Below are 20,818 nucleotides of genomic sequence, written 5' to 3'. Positions count from 1 at the left end.
GGTCAGAATCTGTGAGGGTAAAAAGACAAGTCCACGGTACAGTACGCCGAAGCCGCTGCCGACACCGCCTCTCGGTGCTGCGACTTATTATTTCAACGAGAAAAGGTTTCAAAAACAAAACGAAAAAAAGGAAGTAGCGAGTGTGTCCGTCCCTGAGGCTGTCGGTGCTGCACACCTCCAGAGCCAAAGAGAGCGGGCATAAAGATTGCCATTTTAAAGCGGCTTTCTCCGAAACGGCCCGAGAGTCTGAGGGGCCCGGCCGGGCCCGGCCCACACGGGTCAGGCCCGACACTTCAAAACGAACGAGCTCAAAAGTCCCTTTCTTAAAACAAAAATAATTAATTATTGTTATTTTTATCTTTTTTCGAAGCGGGCGAGTCTTTGACCCCATAACAAACGCGACGCCACTCGCCCCCATGCGGCAATGCCGGGCGATGCGGCCCACTGGTCTGGCCGATGCGCCGACACGCGTTGAAAATACCGCTCCATTTCCATACAATGAGTCAATTTGCGGAACCGGAATGGGATGGCCCGAGCGGACCCGGGTGGCGGCGGTCCGAGCGGGGGCGTCGAGAAAGACGCGGGGTCACCCTCGCTCGCCCTAGCTGCACGGCGGCCGGCGGTAGGGCACATGGCAGTCTGGTCTAGATGGCAGGCCGCTCATGGCGAGGCCCCGGAGGCTTATTCCGAGCGGGGCGCCCCGTCAGCCCGAAACGCCCACAGTGGGCCAGAAGACCGGTGGAGGCGGCCAAAACTCTAGACGCGTTTTGAGCTCCAGAGTCGCTAAACGGGACTCGAACTGAACGTGTGACCCCACCAATGGATTCCTCGTTCGGAGAGCAATCCATTGGTGGGGTCACACGTTCGGTTCGAGTGCCATTTAGCGATTCTCTGGAGCTCAAAACGCGTCTCGAGTTTTGGCCGCCTCCACCGGTCTTCTGGCCCACTGTGCCCCGTCAGCCCGGGACGCCCCCTCCTCCCGCTCGCAGTGGGTCTGCTGGATGGCCCGATGGCCCGATGGCCCGATGGCCCGATGGCCCGATGGCCCGATGGCCCGTGCCGGCCGGCAGGCTTCCTAATCGGGTGTCGCCCGGCCGGATCAGGCCCCGCCAGCGCCGTGGGTCAAGGCTGGTGCGCGTCTGTCTGTCCGTCCGTCCGCGCGCGGCCACACAAAGAATCCGACATGAGCCCCTTCTCATCACGTGCGACTGGCACGGCCAAGGCCGAGGCACAGGCGAAGCAAGCGGCGCAAGGCCCACGCCTCAGCCAAATCAATACACAGCCACGAAAAGCACCGAAGTGAGTCACTGGTGTTGTGCCCCGACGTCCGACGCATCGCGTTCCGTCCACAAGGCCGTCTGACTGACTTTGGAATCGGTGCACCGAGCAGGGGTCTGAACTTTTCACCCGCTCCCTGCTTTACAAACCGAAACACTGCCGCGCCGCGGTCGTGCGACGCGGTGCGACGCGGTGCGACGCGGTGCGACGCGGTGCGCGTACCGACTCCTTGTCGATGCGCGTGACAATGACCCGCCATCGGCCAAGGTCACCCACACAACAGAAGGCCCGCCTGGCCAGCAACGCCCCAGGGCCTGGGGCCGCCCGGGGCCCTGTCACTGCCAGTCACATGACGGTCGAGTCGGCGGCCGGCTCGACCGGGGACGCGGCCCGACCCGACGTGGCCGACGTCCAGCCGACGTGCGAGGAAAGGGAAAGCGGAGAGCGAGGGACGACGAGGGACTGCGAGGGACGACGCGAGAGAGCGGGGCAGCACGACGAGCCTCGACGGACGCCCAGCGCGTCCTCGGCCAGCACGCCCTCGACCAGCGCCTTGCGCCTTGCCGACCAGCGACCGCTACGCCCTCGACCAGCGCGTCCTCGGCCAGCACGCCCTCGACCAGCGCCTTGCGCCTTGCCGACCAGCGACCGCTACGCCCTCGACCAGCGCGTCGTCTACCGGCTCCCTGGCCGCGCGTTGCGCAAGGCGCCCTGCTGCGCGCTGCGCGCCGCGGCCCTGCAGTGACCTGCCTCCCTCCAGCCGTCCGCCCGTCCGACTCGGCCAGGCAGACGGCCGGACGCCGCATTAACATAAACGTGATTCAGTTGGCCGCGGTGGCGTCGGCGCACACGGCCCATCCGTCGTCGGCGGCGATGGCGGCGCGCCGACGGGGAGGTGCACGGTGCACCCCGATGACCCCTCCGCGTCCAAGGCGAGTATCGGCCCGACCGCGCGGCGCGCACACCGCCGCCAGCTTTCGTCCCGAGGCCGCGGCGGCATGCAGCGCGGCGGCAGCTTTCCCATCGACCAGTGCCATCAACACCGGCCGGCGGATGAAATAAAAAGTGGCCGCGGTGTCGTGCACGCTGTAACGCTGTACCGGGCACGCCGCGCCTGGCCGTGCCACGCTGTACCCGAGGCTGTACCCCGCCGACCGCAGCAGAGCGGCAACTGGAGCGACCGGAGCGTTCGTTTCCATGACGACCCCCCCCCCCCCCCCCGGCGGGACACGTCGCTCCCGGCGCGAGATTTCCTCGGAAAGGTGATCCGCACCGCCATCCGGCAGCGAGTCACACCTCGGGGCGACGCGGCGCCGGCCTGCTGCTGGTGATCGTGTGACGAGCCTCGGGCGAACTAGCGCCAAACACAATCAACGGAGGCGAGATGAGAAAATGCCACCCTTGCCCCGCTCGCAGCGCCGAGACAGTATTTATTTCCCATCATCTAAATCTAATGAGGGCCCTGGAGCCAACTTCACGCCTCCCACCCGCTCCCCCTTAGCCTGGAGCTGATTGCTGCTCGGCGGCAGAGCGCCTGCAGCATAGGCCGCCCCGCGCCATGCCTGCCGTGCGGGTGGCCCATCCCGCCCGGCGCTCCGCCCGCCCCGCCCACCACACACGGGTCAGGCCACCCAGGCCAGGCAAGCAGCCCACCCCGGGGCTGCCCACCACCGCGCCAACCACTATCGGCTCCTCGGAGTGCGCGGCCGGCGCGGCCCGTGTGCACCGCGGTGCGGGACTACTCGAGGTGTAAAGTGTATCGGCATTTGCATAGAACAGCGACCGATACGACTCGGACCGCGGAGTACCGTAAACGTATCGCGATCGGAATCTCTTATGAACTGATTCGGCCCCGGCTGCGCGACGCTGTGCGACGCTGCCTACGCCACTGCCACGGCGGCTGCCATTGCCGCGGCACGCAGAAGTGCACGCGGAATGCAGAGAGGCCGCCGTTGTTTGCACCGGTTTCCGCCCGGCTGGGGGACGCTCGGGGCCGCGGCGACAAAAGCGCGCTAAGCTCCAAAGTCCCCTCCAACCCGCCCAACTTTAACTTTCCAACTCAAATTATACTAAAGCCGGCGGCGCGGACAGGCCAGGTCGAGACTGTCGAGACGAGCCGGGGTCTGCTTGACGCGGCGCGCCATCCAACTCTCGAAACAAAAATAACAAGCTCGTTCCGAACAGGGTTTTCGCCGCTTTTTCTTTCTCGCGCCGACGCGGGCCGCGAACCACGAGTGCGAGAGAAACAGAGCGACGGAAACACTGAGCACCGAGTCCTGGCGGGCCCGGGCCGCGCAGTTGGCGGCACGGCGGCACGTGCAGCGACACGGGGGCGTTGCCGCGCGTTGCCGGGCCTGACGTTGCCGCTGCAGCGGGCGGAGGGACGTTCAATCAGAGCGAGCCGAGAGCGGCGAGGAGCGGATCGCGGCGGCGCGGCCCAGAGGCCCAGCACGTTCCTAACCTCGCCTCGGCCCTCGGCGTTTAGGCCCGCCCAGGCGCGGCCCAGGCGCGGCCCGGCCGGCACAGGCCCTGCTGGCCCTGCTGGCCCTGCTGGCCCTGACCCCGGACGGCCCTTCAAACGCGCGGCCGGCACAGCGAGGGCAGCCAAGGGCCAAGGAAAGCAGCCAACTAGATGAGGAGAAACGAGCCGGCCGCCAGAGAGAGTCCGGGGGATCACGTACAACGCGTGGCGGCCTGGCGCGGCGGCGCGCCGGCGTGACCGGGTTCACCTCACGGCGTTACCCACCACCGCGAGGCCGCGAGGGGCCGCGAGGGGCCGCGGGACCGGAGAATACAGTATCGGCAGAAACGGGGAGCCACCGCCGCCACCGGCCTCCACCTCCCGACCGTTGCCTCCGGGCAGGTACGCCTCACCGGCACGCCCACGGGGGTACACCGTCGGCGGTACGCCCCCGCGAATAGGCCTCACTGGCACGCCCCGCGGGTACGCCTCGCGGGTACGCCACGTGGATACCCCTCGTGGGTACGCCTCGCGGGTACGCCTCCCTTCCCTGGTACGCCTCCCTCCAGGCCTGGAGGGTCCACTCCCTTCCACGCACGGCCGTGGCGGCGACGGCGGCGACGGCACAGGATCGCCGCGGGCCTTCGTTTGATTCGCGAGGCGGCGGCGCGGTAACGGTGTCCCTGCAGCCGCGGCCGCGACGACGGCCCGACGGCGCGGCCCCCCGAAAAAAGGCAAGAAAATGGTAAACAACGGGAAAGGGGGAGAAGGAGAAGAAGTGCGCGGCGGCGCGAGCAATATGATGCTTGAGCGGGTCGGGTCGCTTCGGGTCGCGGCAGCGAGTTGCAGAACGTTCCACTCGGCTCACCGCAGCCCCGCCCCGCCCCGCCCCGCCCCGCCAGCTAACCCACTGCCGCAGCGCGGAGCGGCAAAGAGCGGCAAAGCCGACTGGCTGTGAGCAGCGGCCTGGTGCGTGGGGGTGTTGACGCCGCGATGCCGCGTTGACGGGGTCAGTTCTGCGGCCAGCAGCGAGCAGCCTGACCCGGTCAGCAGTGGCGTAGCACGGCGTGGCACGGCGCCGCGTGGCCGCAGTCCGACCGCTTCCACGGCCGCGTGACTGCGTAGCGCTGCGTACTGCGTGGCACGACGCCCAATATTTTCCTAGTCCTTATTCGCCGCGCCCGCCCACTCACCATCCCTCGCCACACGTTTCGTTGTTTCTTTGGCGACACGCCTCCGTCGGTCGAGTCCAGCAGAGAGCGGCCGGCGGGGCCCTCGGACGACACTCGTACAGTACAAGGCGCCGAGCTGCCAGCCAGCCGGCCGGGCCGCGGTGCATGCAGCCTGATTCCGCGCAGCGCTTTTTCGCCCTGTCTCTCTCGCACCGATAGGGCACGCCAATCGAGTGCGAGAGAGAGAGAGAGAGAGAGAGAGAGAGAGAGAGAGAGAGAGAGAGAGAGAGAGAGAGAGAGAGAGAGAGAGCGACGAAAGCGCTGTTCGGAATGGCTCCGCTGCAAGCAGTGTATGTGTACTGAACTACCGCCCGCCTCGCCTCAGCTAAGAGGCTGTCGGTCGAATAAGCACTGCCGCTCTGCTCCGTTCACCGGGCCAACTCTTACAGCCGGGATCCCCCCCCCCCCCCCAGCGTGGGCAGAAAGCGACGCCCGAAACTAGGAGAATCGTGCGGCGCGGCTTCGACTTCCACTCAAAAACACTCATTCCGACACCGCACAATGGCTGCACTGCAACGTGTGTTTCAAGCCGCCCCCACACTCCGGCCGACTGAGAGACGCTACCCGTCTCGCTCGCACAGTGTACGACACGCCAGGCTGCGCCGCGCCACTCCCTCATGCACGTCGCCTGCACCGCCAGCATCGCCAGCGAGCGCAGCGGAGCGGCCGGCCGGCGCGACGTCGCCCTTGAAGCGTGGCGAGCGCCAAAAGCTGCTTCAAAGTCGCAGCAACAAAACGTTTCTTCGCTCCACGACCCAGAAGGGACGGGGGAGGGAGGAGGGGGGGGGGGAAGCGCTCTAAAAGCAAAGTGACGCTGCGGGACGCAGTTCCAGCACGGTGGCCGAATGGAACCGAAGGCAAGGCGAGCGGCGAGCCAAGGCAACCGAAGGGTACCGCGGCGAAGGGCACCACCATCCCAACGGTCCCGCCCGGTCCCGCCGCCCGGCCCGCACTGCTGGCACAGTCAGGCCACTTACTAGTTCTTGCGCCCGGCGCAGTCAACTGTGCAGAGTGTGTCTAGGGATGCGAAGGCGGTAAATTACCCGGTAAACTTACGGTAAATTACGGTAAATAACCGTAATTTACCGAAGAGCCGAAAAATCGGTAATTAACGGTAAAATTCGAATTTTATCGGTATTTTGCAAAATACACTTTCAATTCCCCATATTAATGATAAAACGCTTATTTAGAAACGCTCAAGCACATTTTCTGAAAAGGGTGACGCACTAAGGTGACTCAGTTAGGTAGGCAAACCTGCTACACACCTATTAAAGGTATATCTTGCAAACCGCTGTAGATAGTGTCGGCGACGCTACCATTTGATCAGCGTCAAAAGTTTACTCAACAAAGCGTTTCTTATATTGTACATTGATCTTCAAGAGGTAGATGTTTTGAACACTTTAACACTCCGCGGCATGTCCCTTACTCAAAGGGATATTTCGCGGCCCTTTGACAAGAGAACTGTCCCTATCCATAGGGACTGGCCATTTCATGGGTCCCGTCCCTATACCAAGGGGCCGCGAAATATCCCTTTAGTTAGGGACGTGTGTGACTTTTTCCCTTGGGAGTGTTTCTTTTGTACTTCTCAATAGATTTTATCATTTCTGACCCAAAAGACCCATGCTTACTACTTAGTTTCAACAAAATCACTAAAATATAGCACACCATTTAAAAGAAACGAATTTTACCGTTTTTTACCAAAATTACCGGTAATTTACGGTAATTTACCGTTTTTTACGTAATTTTGAAAATTACCGGTAATTTTGCATCCCTAAGTGTGTCACCGGAAGGCAATCCACACTTAGCCCCTCACCCCGCGCCGCCGAGCCGCCGCCGTGCCGCGATGCACCGGAACCGCAGCGCGACGCCTCCCAGTCACTGCGCCTGCAGATCGACGACGGCGTCGCGACACGCAGATACGGGAACACGCACACAGACACCCTCCGCAGCGCGCGGCAATGCGCCAGTAAAGGGTTGGTCGCAGTCCCTGCTAGGCCATCTCCCGCTTCGCCCAGGTCGCCGCTCCATTAATTGGCTCACACACACACACACGCACACACACACAGTGTGTAACTGTTACGACCCGCGCCCCGTTACGTTAATTGAGCGCCCCGCGACGCACTCCCGATAGCGCCAGACAAACGCGGCGCGACGCTCCGCGCTTTACGCTTTTCGGCGCCGCGCGATCAACGAGCGCAGATTGTCGTCTTGCGGCGGGGCGGGGCACAGTGGGCCAGAAGACCGGTGGCGGCGGCCAAAACTCTGGACGCGTTTTGAGCTGCAGAGTCGCTAAGCTGGACTCGAACCGAACGTGTGACCCCACCAATGGATTGCTCTCCGAACGAGGAATCCATTGGTGGGGTCACACGTTCGGTTCGAGTCCCATTTAGCGACTCTGGAGCTCAAAACACGTTCAGAGTTTTGGCCGCCTCCACCGGTCTTCTGGCCCACTGTGCGTCGGGGCGGGGCGTCCTCGCGGACACGCGTGCCGACAGTGGCGCGACCCCGCGTGCGAGGCCAGAGAGCAAAACACGGAAAGAGGGGGCCCATCCAGGCCACTGACCATTTGGGAACGGACTTGACCCGACCCCGCGACACCTCGCGCTGGAACGGACTTCGGACTTGGGACGGGGGAAACACCGCTGAAAGCTGATGAAAGGCTGAAAACAAAAGCCATCATCGAGTTCGGAGACAGGGACAGGCTTTCGCGACCCACGTCATAAAAAGTTTCGCGGTGCTGCACATCCTTCCTTCGTTTTTCCTGTCGCCCCTCACCTCTCAATTTTCTCTCTCTCTCCCCTGCAGGCCGTGCGGGCCGTGCCCCCACTTCGTCCACCTGCCCTTGTTTGCCCACTATAATGGCGATGCTAATACGCGGACGGCGTGGCGCGCCTGTCTGTGTGTGCGTGCGTCCGTGTGTTTGTACGTACAGGACGAGTTGCATTATCGGCCCAATTACAGCGACAATAACGCGCATGGGGCCACAATGGGGCTGGGCGTGGCCGCGCGGCGCAGCGCGGCGTGCCATACTGCGGACCGGGCTTATCGTGGACTCACACACGCACAAAGAGAGAGATAGAGAGAGCGAGAGAAGAGGCACAGACATCATTGCCACAAATCTCGGGGCGAGTACACATCGTTGTTGCAACAGGGAGCGTCCCGCTCCCGACACGTACAATGCACCGTGCTGAACTCGTCAAATCCTCCCCCCCCCCACCAAACTTTTCCCCTTAGCGAACGGGGACGAGAAACGCGCGACCACGGAAGACACGGATCCTCTTTAGCATATCGATCCCGACCAACCTCGCTGGCTGCCCGACATCCTCCAAACATCCCGCGCCATAAACCGCGCTCGGCGGTTCCCGTCTCGATATCCGCTCCAGTGCAGGGCAGCAGGACCCACTCCAAGGACCCCGCCTGCCCCGCCACCGACTAATTTATTCATCCTGGGGGCCCTGCCGCCGGCCAGGACAGGACATGCAGGCCGCACTATCTGCGAGACACCTGTGTCGCCGCGTCGCCTGCGTCACCAGCGCGGCGGGGCCGGTCGCCGGCCGCAGGAAACGCCGCCTAGCCCTCGACGCCTCGCACTGCGAGTTTCCTCACTCACATACGACTTGCAGTGGCGGCGCCCGCGGCGCGGCGCGTCGGTGAAGGCGCAGTACTTCGTACTCGCCTGCTTCCAGTGCTCGCGCGCGGAAGCGCACAGCCGCGCCAGTCCGCCGCTGCTTCCGGGTGAACCAGGGGGACCAGGAGCGAGAGCGTCTGGCAAGTGGCGACGTTAAGGTGGAGAGGAGAACTCTACACAGTACGAGCAGAGTCCGCTCAGGCCTCCTGCAGGCGTGCATCTTCACCCCATTCCTCTGATTCTCCCTCCACCAAGCCAAGAGCATTTCCCTAGACCGACTGAAAGCATTCTTCAACGGCCGAGGCCGAGCCAAGCGAAGGGAAAATGCTCGGGGGAGGGCGGGATGAATGCTCTTGGCCTGAAGAAACGCTCCAGGGTGAGGGAAATGCTCCTGGCCACATACGCGAGGAAGCACCAGCACCAGCGGGTCGACGCCGTTGTGCCCCAGAGGGCCGGAGCTCGCCGCAGCCCTCGGGGCCCTCGGCCCTCGGCCTCGGCCCTACGCACCGCAGCGAGCCGTCTGCCCTTTACAATCCGTGGCCCTTTTCATCGAAGAAAGGTGAGCAAACACAAAGGGCCGAGTGAAAACTGGCGGTCTGGCCAAGGGTCTGACCGAGGGTCTGACCACGGCGCGCAAGGCCTTCTTGTGGTCGACGACGCCAAGTGACTCAATGCTCGGCCGGCAGGCTGATGCCGAACCGACAGTGCAGCGGCGTCGTTCTGTCTCTCTCGCACTCATGGGGCGTTTCGTGGCGGTGCGAGAGAGACAGAACGACGAGGCACTGTTTGGAAACGGCCTGCCGGCTTCGCCCCGATGCACGAGAGCCGCGAGCTGGCTGGGTTGGCCGCGCCGGGCCCTGCAGGTCGTGCAGATGACCATCGCAGTGGTGTCGCAAGGACTCGAACCTCGGCGACCCGCTCGCCCCGGCTCGCCCGCCCTCCTGCCGCGCGGACTGCTTTGCGTGCGCCAGCGTGCGCAGAGCAGCGACCCAACGACCGCTCGCCGCGGGCGAGGCGGCGGGGCGGCGAGGCGCGGTGACCGTGGGCGGACCTGTCGCAACGACACCGGGGCCGAATCGACTTACGTAAAAATGGAAGGGAGGCCAAAAAAAATACAACTAGTGACCATCCGCGCGCAGTCTGCCGGGCATGACTGGCACAAACAGGACAGGCCGGCCGGCCGAAAGCTCGCCGAAGAGAGGGGGGGGGGGGAGAGCTGCAAGCCCAGGGATGAGCCACCAAGTGAAAGCCGCGAAGCCTGGCGAAGCCGTCACCGAGGGCCTGGGCGGCCTGGGCTCTTGCAGGCGATTCTGCGAGCGGGGGCCCGTCAGCCCGCGTCAGCCTCTCGCTCGCTCTCTCTCTTTCTACCACACCCATGCCCCGTGAGTGCGAGAGAGAGGCCACCCACTCGACGTGCTGCGCCGCGCACTCCATGCAAAATCACTTTCCTTTTCGCGGCATAGCGAGGCATAGGCAAAGCTGGCTGGCCGGCCGTCCACTACACTGGCTGTGACGGCCGCCGCCACCGCGCCGCCGCGAGCGAAAGTGAAACTGTGAAACATGCCAATTAGACGCGACGGAGTTTCCAAACCGCCACTGGCGCTACGCGGCGCTACGTCTGGCCGGGACTCGGGGCCGCCGTCGCCGCACCGAGCCACCGAGCTTGGCGGCGGCTTGGCGCGGATCTTTTCAGTTCTTCCATGAAGTGGCTCGCGGCCGTCAGGGCCTTTCGGAGCACGCCGAGGAGCCGCCGCCCAGCGAAGATCGGCGTCCGACGCCCAGCCTCCTGCAGCACACAAAACTTTTCCCGGAGCTTCGCGCCGCACACTCTCACGCGAGAGCCAAAGCCGGCCAAAGCACTGCCTCGCCCCAAGAAGTAACTACTCCGCAAGAGCGACAAATTTGGCCTCCTGTTCAAATCGTCACCCGCCTCGGCGGCAGCAGGGCACGGCAGCAACCACGTCACCCTCAGGGGGTTGCATCCATAGAGCACACAAGCCAGCCCCGTGCCGGCACGCCTCGCAGTACATACCCCCGGCACCCCATCGCCAACGTCAACGGCCGCGCCCGAGACAAACCTGCAACAAAAAAAGAGGGTCAGCAAATGGACGGCACGGCGCCGAGCGACGCTCCCCGACGACGAGCGAGTGCCACATCATCATCTCAAACGGACAAAACCCATTTAAAAAAAAAAAACAAGGGACCGTCTCGTCGCGTGACCCGCGAGCGGCATCCCTCCCCGCCGCAGCAGCCGACGGCCGCGCCACGCCACGCCACGCCGCGCCACGCCACGCCACGCCACGCCACGCCGCGCCACGCCACGCCGCGCCACGCCACGCCGCGCCACGCCACGCCACGCCGCGCCACGCCACGCCGCGCCCCGCCGCGCCCCGATACTGCTGCTGCAAATTGCCGGGCACGACTCGCGGCGCCGCGGCGCTGCAGCGCCACGGTGCATCCTGTCTTACATAAGGCACTTCTTCCTAGTTTCCCCATTGTCATTGTTGCGTCGGGACGACCGCAACAATCACACCCATGCAGCGGGGTGCAGCGCCGCAGCCTGCAGCCACTGCACCGCACTGCACCGCACTGCACCGCGCGGAGAGCGTAACCCTCCCGCCGACGCTCACGCGCCCCGGCGCCATCCAGCGCCAGGCGGGTGCATTCGGGTCGGGCGCCCCGCCTCGCCCCGCCTCGCCCCGCCTCCCCTCCGGCTGGCCGTGTGATGGGGGAGCCAAAATGCGTCGCCGGGGATAAGCTGGGGGTGGGCTGCCGAGGGGAGGCCAAATTGGACGCCATGATGAGGGGCAGGCATGGCTGCGCTTTGCGGTCGACCGGGTCTCCGCATATTCGGGGCGGGGGTTTATGCTGCATGCAGCTTCACGGCGAACACGCTGTCTCCCTCGCACTCGTGGGGGCGCCCGGCAGGGGTGCGAGAGAGGCAGCAAGGGGCTTCGCGTCAACGGGGACCGAACCGCGTCACGCAATTAAAAGGGCACAGGAAAGAGAGAGGGTCGTGCCGAGGCGCGCGGCGCGCAGCGCGCTCGATTCAAACAAGATGGCCTACTTCGATTGGCGTCCGAGGCACGCTGCTGCCGCGCTGCCGCGCTCGCGGCTGCAGACCCTGCAGGCTGGGAATGGCAAGCGAACACTCGCGAACACTGCAAGCGAACGGCGGCGGCGACGACGACGCCTTGCTCCCGCTCCCGACGGCCCCGCCCCGCCCCGCCAGGCCACCGAACGGAACCGAGTTGCCAAAAGCAAAACGACGCCGTCCGCGCCAGTTTGCCAGTTTCGACGCCACAGCACCTGCCCAATTGGTGTGCCGGCCAGCGAGCGGGGAGCGTCGTCGCCGAGCGTCCCTCGCGAGTGGGAGTGGCGATCGACGCGGCGCCGCATTTCCTTGGCGCCGGCAGTACAGTGCACGGCGTTGATTCATCCGGGAGGAACAAAGCGTTCTCCTTGCTCTGCCCGTCCGCGCCGCGCCGCGCCGTGACTCACACGCTCGGAGCGCGCCGCCTGCTGCCAGTGGCCCCAACGCCAGACTGCGAGGCGACACTCCGCCGTGGCGCCGCGGCCAGGCGCCACCCGCCACTCCAAATCGTGTCTTGGGCTCACTTTAGGCAGGCAATGCGTCCAATCCGAGGGGGGGAACAGCTTCCCACATTCACTGTACAAAATTTGAGGTGGCAAAAACGCCTGTAAGTAGGCAACATGTGTGGCAAAAACACCAGAAATCTTGCACATTCTTGCACATTCAGACAATCATTGTACGGTACACACAATTTTACAGTGGGTCACCCCTCGGTCCAATCCAAGGCGGGAAATCGCACTCCCTCAACGAGTGGGTCGTCTCTGGACCTTCCTTCAGCATGCCTGTGTTGCGGAGTGCGATTTCAAGCGTTAGTTTGGGAACAGTATTGCCACGAAAAGGACGGTTTAACATGTTTACGGCGACGCTCAGTCAAATGTTCGATGGCCGAGCAGAAAGAGAAACATGAAAAGTTGCTAAAAGGGGCTCGTTGGCGTGCGTGCCGCCAGGGACGTCAGCCTCGGCAGGACGGCGGGGCGGGGCGGGGTTTCCCTGCCCGCGGCGGCCCGGCAAAGTGTCGGCCGACACCTCTGGGTCGGCGGCCGGCCAGACCGGAGCTACGTTTCGTGGAGGGCTCCAGCACAGCGGTTCTCAACCTTTCTCGGCTCGCGACCCCAAATTTGTAGCCAAAAATTTCCGCGACCCCCAGGAAAAGTTTCGCGACCCCACGGGACCCCTCCTTTAGCATGCCACTGCGTCTGATCCAAGGCGGGCATTTTGCTCCCTCAACGGGCAATTGGTCTTTGGACCTTCCTTTAGCATGCCTCTGTTACGGAGTGCGATTATCAGTCTTAGTTTGGGAGCAGTATTGTCTCAAAGTTGGCCAAAACGCTCAGAAATGTCTTTAAAAAATCATGTTTTGGGTCGATTTTAAGCAGCCACTGCGTCTGATCCAAGGCGGGCATTTTGCTCCCTCAACGGGCAATTGGTCTTTGGACCTTCCTTTAGCATGCCTCTGTTACGGAGTGCGATTATCAGTCCTGGTTTGGGAGCAGTATTGTCTCAAAGTTGGCCAAAACGCTCAGAAATGTCTTTAAAAAATCATGTTTTGGGTCGATTTTAAGCAGCCACTGCGTCTGATCCAAGGCGGGCATTTTGCTCCCTCAACGGGCAATTGGTCTTTGGACCTTCCTTTAGCATGCCTCTGTTACGGAGTGCGATTATCAGTCTTAGTTTGGGAGCAGTATTGTCTCAAAGTTGGCCAAAACGCTCAGAAATGTCTTTAAAAAATCATGTTTTGGGTCGATTTTAAGCAGCCACTGCGTCTGATCCAAGGCGGGCATTTTGCTCCCTCAACGGGCAATTGGTCTTTGGACCTTCCTTTAGCATGCCTCTGTTACGGAGTGCGATTATCAGTCTTAGTTTGGGAGCAGTATTGTCTCAAAGTTGGCCAAAACGCTCAGAAATGTCTTTAAAAAATCATGTTTTGGGTCGATTTTAAGCAGCCACTGCGTCTGATCCAAGGCGGGCATTTTGCTCCCTCAACGGGCAATTGGTCTTTGGACCTTCCTTTAGCATGCCTCTGTTACGGAGTGCGATTATCAGTCTTAGTTTGGGAGCAGTATTGTCTCAAAGTTGGCCAAAACGCTCAGAAATGTCTTTAAAAAATCATGTTTTGGGTCGATTTTAAGCAGCCACTGCGTCTGATCCAAGGCGGGCATTTTGCTCCCTCAACGGGCAATTGGTCTTTGGACCTTCCTTTAGCATGCCTCTGTTACGGAGTGCGATTATCAGTCTTAGTTTGGGAGCAGTATTGTCTCAAAGTTGGCCAAAACGCTCAGAAATGTCTTTAAAAATCATGTTTTGGGTCGATTTTAAGCAGCCACTGCGTCTGATCCAAGGCGGGCATTTTGCTCCCTCAACGGGCAATTATTCCTTGGACCTTCCTTTAGCATGCCTCTGTTACGGAATGCGATTATCAGTCTTAGTTTGGGAGCAGTATTGTCTCAAAGTTGACCAAAACAGGCACAACGATTTTTCAAAGACATTTCTGAGCGTTTCGGCCAACTTTGAGACAATACTGCTCCCAAACTAAGACCGATAGTCACACTCCGTAACAAAGGCATGCTAAAAGAAGGTCCAAAGACCAATTGCCTGTTGAAGGAGGACGAAATACCGCCTCGGATCAGACGCAATGGCTGCTTAAAATCGGCCCAAAACACGATTTTTCAAAGACATTTCTGACCGTTTTGGTAAACTTTGAGACAATACTGCTCCCAAACTAAGACTGATAATCACACTCCGTAACAAATGAATGCTAAAGGACGGTTCAAAGACCAATTGCCGGTTGAGGGAGCAAAATGCCCGCCTCGGATCAGACGCAGTGGCTGCTTAAAATCGGCCCAAAACACGACCCCAGCTACCTCGCCGCGACCCCTTAAAATTTTTTCGACCTTAAGGTTGAGAACCACTGCTCCAGCAAAACGAGCGCCAGGCCAGAAAATGAGAAATTGTGCTGCGTGGACCAGTCAGAGCGCGCTCAAACCATTTTCCACACTTTGCTGCTCGATTGCTCGCAGCCGCGTCGCCACGCGGGGCGCAGGGCGAGGGCGGAGCGCGCTGCCACCACGGCCCGGCCCGGCCGGCCCGGCTACACCCCGCCGCGATTAAGCGTATCGGCAGCACACTGCTCCAACCGTTAGCCGTCCTCGCTGCGCCCTGGCCGCGCCTCCGCGGGCTGGCGGCTAGAGATAGGAAAATTATGCATTTGAAAACCTCTCATTATGCGGCCAAATTTTGCACCTTTATGCATTTGAAACTGGGTGATTATGCGGCCATTATGCGCCAAAAATCCGAAATTATGCGGCTTTTATGCGCCCAAAATGGGCGTTTTATGCGTTATTATGCACTTTCGTCATTTTAACGTAATTTCGTTAAACTCAAAAATCAGCAGATCCCTTCAGTCAGTGGTAATTTTTAAAAAGGATCCTAGAGTCATTTTCATTCTGGCCTAAGGGAAATATAGGGGAGAGAGAGGGGGGGAAAGGAAGATCTTCAAAGAAAATTGTTTTAATCGATTTAGCCCCCTTCCTCGCCCCTCTCGTCCCCTTCCCGCCCAGTTCCGTCCCTGCAAGTTCGTGCAAGACGGTGACTCGGAAGCGTGGCAAATTCGAAATTTGGCTCACGGAATCGGTTTAAGAGCAGAAAACGTGCTCCAACAGGGTAAAATGTTGCGGAATTGTGCTATTTTGGCCCGATTATGCGCGCATTATGCGTTTAAGCCAATATGCGCTAAACAATGGCCGATTATGCGTTATTATGCGCTACAGTTTCGGACTTAAGGGGGCACCAGGTTGATAAATATACCACTGCGAAAGCGATCTGATGATTTTAGAAAATTGTGCGATTATGCGCACCGCATAATCTTCCTATCCCTACTGGCGGCATAGGCCGCGCCATGCGGGGCACTCGCTCTTTTGTTGGCGCCGTGTTCCCAGGCGCGGCGCCTGGTGCTTCCGAGCGCACACACCGCGCCTCTCCAAAGGGTCGTTGCAGCAACGCCGGCCGACGGGCACCGCACACGTCCTCCTCCAAGGTGTCTCCCAGCGAGGCGGCGGCGGCGTCCTTGCACGACCGGCCCGACAATGCCGCTGCGCGTGCGCCGTGCCGGCCGTGCTGCTGCACGCTGTTCTCCGAAAACGGTTCGTGTTTCCAAGCGACATGCACGCCGTGCGCCGATTTACAGTTCCGCGAGCCGGGGCGCGCCCCGCAGCCCTTTCACTCTCGACGCACCGAGTGGGGCGGGGCGGGGCGGGGCGGGGCGGGGAGGGGCGCCACGCACAAACAGATTCACATAGTCTGCCGCGGTTCTGCGGGCGGCCCGCTCGACCAGCCCTCAAGGCGTCCTGCCAGATAGGCCCCGTAGTCAGTGCACTTACACTTTCGGCGTTTGTCCGTCATCTTAAACGGAAAATAATGTCTGAAATCAGTCTCAAAAACATGGACTTAGTTTTGAGCGCAGTCCTCACACGTGCACATGTGCTATGTACTCGTGTACACTGTGCCATTCACTCCTCGCCCTGCGCCTTCGTGCTCCGCCGGCTCCGCCGAGGCGCGACGTAAATCGGGCTGAGCCTTATTCGCACGGGCCCGGGGGCCTGGGGGCCTCGGGGACAGAGAAAGCGGTCGTGCGTGTCAATGGGCGCGGACGGCGCGTGACGCGGCGTGCGTGAGTGTGCGCGAGTTGGCATTGACGGGCACATCCTCCACGTCCCCGCGTGACCGTGCGCGCCGTGTGTCAGGGGAAGGCGGCCGCTGTCGCGCCGTCGCCGCGGGCCTGCACCGCACCGCCACCACCCCGTCGACGGCCGTCGACCATGACGCCGCTGGAGCGGCCGGAGCCACCCCGCGGACCACGGCGCCGCGGAAGCGCACGAGGCCGCGCGCCGCGCCGCGCATGACGGCTTCCTTCACGCCCGATCGGGCGCGGCGACGAGGGCCACGAGGGCGACGAGGGCCTCGCCGGGGCCGCCGCGGGCCGGGCGGTGTCGCCCTCACCGGGACGCCGTCGTGAGCGAGCGGTCCCGGAGTCGAGTCCCGGTAACAGTGTTTCCGCGTCCGCGCAGATAAAAATGTCATCGCGGCGTGGCTGCTCGGCGGCGACCGTGGCGCTGCAGGGAGGCGGCAGGCCGCGGCAGGCCATCGAACTGCAGCAAGCACTGACACACAAAGGCGGACGTCGTCGCCGCGAGCCGCCGCCTGCCGGGCTGTCCGCGCGCCGCCCGGCAAAATAAATGTGTGCACTTGGCGCTGCCGTTAGGCCAAACAAGGCCACCGCCGTGGAGGAGCGCCGCTCTGCGCCGCTCGGTCGAGGGGCTGCAGGCCGCGCAGGCCACGCAGGACGCCAGTGCAGGCGTCAGGTCGTCAGGCACGCCATGAATACGACGCACCGACGCACCGCGCCGTCATCCACTCCACTGCAAGCAGGCAGGGACGCCACGCCGCCTCTAGGATCCTCGGGCCGCGGGCCGACGCCTGACGCTCACCGCCCCGGCTCGCCTCGGCTCGCCTCCGCGCGCGTCAAAACACTCCAAATTTACAGCCGCGGCCGGCGGGTGGTTACAGTAAATCTTACTGCATGTCCCGATACTTTCTCCGGACATTGCTTTTATTCATCTCGCAACAAAACAATAGCGCGGCCGGGGAAGGGGCACGGCCAACTTTGCATATTATTCCTCAGACAGACAGACGGACGGACGGACGAACAGACGGACAGACGGACGAACAGACGGACAGACTTTTGAGTCTAGATTTACCAGCGCCGGCCAAAGAGGGCCCCGCCAGTGATAATGAAACACGCGATCGCGGCCAAAGAAAGGCAACCGGCGCGGCTAATTCAATTAAAATGTTAAAACGGCGGCCCGCGGCACCGCCAGCCACCGCATCGGTTTCGATAATTGCTACTCAGCGCTAACGCGCCTATCAGCCCGACCGTTTCGTCCTTGGCAAAGCCTCAGGGCTACAGCCAGCGCAGTCGTACGAAAAAACAACCAGCAACCAATTGACGTGAGGTGGGATTTTTATTCTCATCCATAGACCGATGCCTGGGAGCGTCCGACTGGCTGCAAGCAAACCACCCGATCCCGATCCATCCGATGCATTTCTCCGGAGTGGGCCGCAGTGCGAGGGCTGTGCTGGGCTGCGCGGTGCAGCGCGGTGCTGCGGGCCTGACCCGCGCGTTCAAGTCCCCCACCCCGCGGCTCCGCTGCACCAGTTGCCCCTCGCGCCGAGCCCTGCGCCCCGCGGCAAGAAGGTCAAAGGCGGCCGCGACTGACAGCGGAGCCGCGGAGCCAGCCAGCACGCCGCCGAGCACAAGAAAGGCTTGTTGCTGCTGAGTCAAGCAGCCCTCAACGAGGTCACCTGTGTTTTGGTCCGCCGGGCTGCGCCGGGCTGCGGCTGCGCTGAGCCAACAAAGGCGAACCCCATGAATCAAGCCACTCATCGTTCTGGTCCAGATCTATGGCCGCATCGCCGGGCCGCGCCGGCCTGCAGAGCGATCCCCGCCGTCGCTTTCGTCGCCCTGTCTCCCTCGCACACATGGGGCGGTCCGTACATGTGCGAGAGAGACAGCGCGACGAGACGCAGCGCGGCATGGGTCGGCAGCCACCGGCCCTCGCGAGGTCGCGGCCAGGCTGGGCTGGGCTCGCTGGGCGTGCTCATTAAGCCGACAGCGACGACGGCCTGGCGCCGCCTCCACCGGCATTGACTTTCCAACGCCGCGGCCCGGGACGCCTGCCTCTCGCCCATCTCTTTTCGGCCCTTTTCCTTCCCAGGGATGGACGGCGCGGCACGGCGCGGCGCGGCAGGGCACGCGCACGACGGCGAGGCGAATTAGGTACGGCTCGACTCGGCAATAAAGGGGATCAATTCGCACTGACACGCATCGTGGCTCGCCCCGCCTAGCGCCCTGCCCAGCGCCGTGCCTATCGGCCCCGCCCCGCCCCGCCGCCATCGCGCGCATCGCCAATCCGTGCGAGGCGCAACGGCACCGAACGGAACAGCCATGAAACGGAGATCCATCTCGGCGAACATGACAGCCGAGCAGCGCGAGCAGCGCGACATTAATCCATTTCCAATCACGAGTTAATTGAATGCCAGCCCAGCCACAAAAAACAGCAACGCCAAAAACAACAACAACAGCAGCAGGAGCAGGAGGATGGGACAAAAAGGGCAACAGAAAAACAAACACGCAGTCAGTGCCAGCTTTGCCGGCGGCACGCTGTGCGCGGATTGCGAGTAGAAGCGAGCGAGTGGCGCGGCGGCGGTCTCTGCCGATAGCGATCTGATTAATAGCGAAACGGCTCGGGCCTGTCAGGCTCCCCGATAGCGCGGGGCGCGGCGGGGCGCGGCGGGGCGCGGCGTGGCACCTCAGCATGCCGTCAGTCCGCTGCGCCCGCCAAGGCGAGCCGTACCCGCACCGCGCTTATACAAGTCAATCAGTCGTTTGGTTAATATTCTATAACAAGACGGCAAATAAATCAAAGCAGCCTCGACGGGGGTGCGGGCCGAGCCGAGGGCCGAGCGCGGCGCGCCTCGGGGCGTCGACCAGGACGTCCGCGGGGTCGCCGACGTCCACGATATGGGCGGCCGAGGCAGGCCGAGGCCGAGCGCACGACTCCAGTCCACTCCCTCCCGCCGAACCTCGCCGCCTCATCTCGTCTCCCCCAGTTTCAAACTTGCCGCCGAAAAGCGGGAGGGGCTTCCCCCGCTCCGGCCGCGCCGATGACCGCCAGCGAGAGCGAGCCGGTGGAGCCATTATCGCGTCCGAAGTCAAGTCGAGTGAAGTGACAGAGGCCGTCGCCGCCAAGGCCGGCACCGCGGCGGACGGACGGACGGACGCGCCAATGAGCAGCTAGCGCACTGGCAGAAAGAGTGGGCGGCGCAGCAATGCACTGCAATGCACTGCAATGCACTGCAAATGCAACGCAGCCCCGCCAAGCGGAGACGCGTCTGTCGCGTCTCCGACCCGCGAATTGAGTTGCTGCGAGCAGATTGCGATAAATGTGTCAGCAGCCACTCTGGTGAAAAAATAACCAAACAGAAAAGTATTAGCCAGGAGACGAAAAGAAAAAGAAGATTTTGCTACAAGTTTAACACTGGTGCTGCGAAGCTTGTCAATATCCGAGCCATTTATCGTCAGTTGACGAAGAGGAGAAAATAACACGGAACTGATTTCGAATTGAGTCTAATGAAAAAAGCGTTCTAGGGCGGAGCCGGTCTTCATTTTTTTCAGTGCTCCTGCAGCAGTGCTCGCAGCCACTCGTAAACGGCGCGTTGCTGCCACCGGCCGGCTTGGATGTCCCCCATAAACTAAGCGGACGCTGAAAATGAAGGCGACAAAAAGGCCTCCTCCCGAGACCGAGTGCACCGAGTGCACCGCGCGCGGCGAGGCGGAGAAAACCGCCGCCCCGCCGCCCCGCCGCGCCCTCATGCAGTAAAACACATTTCCTAGCGCGCCGACGCCTGCCGTTCAACGCGCGGTGCGGTGCGGCGCGGGCCGTGGGCGTCGTAAGAGAGGTTGGGAAAAGCGCGGCGTCATTTGGGCGCAACGCCGCATCAAAAAGCTGTTGCCGCCCACGCCGGCAGTGCAGCAGTGCCCCCGCCGCCCCCCGCGCCTCTCGCAGACATCATTAATTTCACTTCAGTCAGGCGGCCGAGCTGCCGTCCGGCCGCCCGGCCTCCCCGCCGACCTGGCGAGACCGGCAGAGCGGCCCTTCTGCAGCGCGACAGGCGGCCCGCCGGCCCCGCCGGAAACGGCCACCCTGGACGCAACACCGCGTCGCGGAGAGGCGGGCTGATACGCGGGGCGAGGAGCCAACAGCCACCTGCCGGGCGGCGAGCGCCGGGCAAGCGCCGGGCAAGCGCCACCAGCCATTGGGCCGTGGAAACTGTGCCGCTCTCCGCCTGGACTCTCTCACCTCCCCGCCGCACCGCCGCGCCGTTCCAACGCGACCCGAAAAGAATTTCCTAGTGCCCGTGACGGAGGGCGCCCTGTCGGCATGCAGTCCCGCGGGGCCACCCTGCGCGAGAACGTTGTATTCATATTCTTCGATTCAGCAACAACAACAACGACAACAATGGGTGGATGAGAGCGCGCGGAAGGGACAGGCAGGCCTGGCACGCTGACG

The 20,818-nt window shown here is 62.4% G+C and overlaps 1 protein-coding gene across 4 annotated transcripts in view; it reads right to left on the bottom strand.

Annotated features, from left to right (window-relative positions):
- The window catches only part of LOC117650939 (CCR4-NOT transcription complex subunit 6-like), a 71,880-nt gene that overhangs the window by 8,320 nt on the left and 42,742 nt on the right, over positions 1-20,818 (bottom strand). The window lies entirely within an intron of this gene.

This window comes from Thrips palmi, unplaced genomic scaffold (genome assembly GCF_012932325.1).
Source record: "Thrips palmi isolate BJ-2018 unplaced genomic scaffold, TpBJ-2018v1 HiC_scaffold_5, whole genome shotgun sequence".
Taxonomy (NCBI): Eukaryota; Metazoa; Arthropoda; class Insecta; order Thysanoptera; family Thripidae; genus Thrips; species Thrips palmi.
This window is presented reverse-complemented; position numbering and strand designations above follow the sequence as displayed.